Source organism: Pediculus humanus, genomic scaffold, assembly GCF_000006295.1.
Source record: "Pediculus humanus corporis 1103172107910 genomic scaffold, whole genome shotgun sequence".
Taxonomy (NCBI): Eukaryota; Metazoa; Arthropoda; class Insecta; order Psocodea; family Pediculidae; genus Pediculus; species Pediculus humanus.
This window is the reverse complement of record NW_002987483.1, coordinates 769,048-770,353: the sequence shown is the minus strand read 5'-3', so window position 1 is coordinate 770,353 and position 1,306 is coordinate 769,048.

Genomic DNA, 1,306 nt, shown 5'->3' with positions numbered 1-1,306 from the left:
ATTTTTTTTTTTTTCACAACATTGAAAGTAGTAAAAGTAAACCTTGTATTAAATTAACTTTTTTTTTTTTTTTCTTTTGGAAAAACTTTCCAGTCGAAAAATCAATAAATTTTCTTTTTTTTGTTTTCCAGACTTTTCCATTTTCTCTCTCTCTCTCCCTTTCTCTCTTTCTCTATTCTATCGCATAAATCGCATACGTATATATATTTTTCCGTAAAAAAAAAAAAGAAAAATTCTTTTAATTACTGGAGTCCGCGTTTCGTCAAAAAATTAAATGATGATGATGATGATGATGATGATGATGATGATGATAATGATAATCCAATTCAAATCCTTCGGTCAAGTAAAATTCAATTTGTCTATCGTAAAAGAAAAATCGAAATGTAAACAAACAAATAAATAAATAAATAAAAACGTTTTCCAGGATTCGTGTGAGTGCGTTCGTGAGTGCGCGTGTGCTGGAACGAAACGTACACGTAAAAAAAAAATACGAGAGGGAGGGGAAGGAGGGGGGATTTAAATAAAAGGTCCTTTTTGAAAATCCAAAAAAAAAAAAAATCGTTCGAACGTGAAGAAAAAAAAATTTTCCTTTCTTTTCGTTGTTGTTGTTATTTTTGTTAAAATCGGGAAAAAAATAATATTTCCGGGATATGGAACATTGAATTTTTGAGGAAATAATCCCGAATTTCCAGAATTTTAAGATGAAGGAAAGAAAAGAAAAATTTTAAACAAACAACCGAATCATACGAAAAATATTCATACGCGTTATTTATAACTACTTAAGTAAAACATTTAAAAAAATCGAATTAATCGAATTTCGATTTTTCCAACCAACATCGTGTCAGAAGAAGATAAAAAATTTATAATAATAATAATATTTCGAATAAAATTTAAATTTTCTTTTCTTCATTATTAAATTTTATAGTTAAAATTAACAAAAAAAAAAAAAAAATCGATGAAAATTCCAAAACGAACGAACGAACAAATTCCTCCAGGATCATCTGTTTCCGGGAAAAAAACGAACCAGAGAGAATTATAAAACTATCATTTTTTACAAAAACAGTTAATAATCATAATAATAATTTCGATTATCGATTTCCCGGGGAAAAAACCGAAATAATAATAATAATAATAATGACAATAACTTTTTGTAAAATAAAAATTCCAGAAATTTTCCAGTAAAATTATAATTTATTGATTGATTGATTGTGTTCCGTAATTTGCATTAATTTTTCTTTTATCATCATCATCATTATTATCATTATTACTATTCGAATGTAAATTAAATTATCGATTTATTCAAATT